This window comes from Phalaenopsis equestris, unplaced genomic scaffold (genome assembly GCF_001263595.1).
Source record: "Phalaenopsis equestris unplaced genomic scaffold, ASM126359v1 Scaffold000126, whole genome shotgun sequence".
Taxonomy (NCBI): Eukaryota; Viridiplantae; Streptophyta; class Magnoliopsida; order Asparagales; family Orchidaceae; genus Phalaenopsis; species Phalaenopsis equestris.
Genome location: NW_018164568.1, coordinates 115,732 through 116,053, shown reverse-complemented (window position 1 = coordinate 116,053; position 322 = coordinate 115,732).

Sequence of the window (322 nt, the reverse complement as noted above, 5' to 3'; positions counted from 1 at the left end):
ATTAAACTGTGAACTACCTGAAGAAGTCTGGAGTGAGAAAAATGTAAAATTTTCTTACCTTAAGAATTTTGGTTGTCTTTCTTATATTCTCATTAATCCTGATGCCGTAATAAGCTTGAGGCTAAGTCAAAGAAGTGTTATTTCATTGGCTATGGAGATGAGGCATTTGGATATCGTTTCTGGGATGATCAGAGTCAGAAGATCATAAGGAGCAGGAACGTGGTTTTCAATGAGAATGTTATGTACAAGGACAAATCCAGTTCAGTTTCTGAAACAACACTGAAGGAATCTGAGTTGGTAAAGTTTGATGATTTACCAGAGG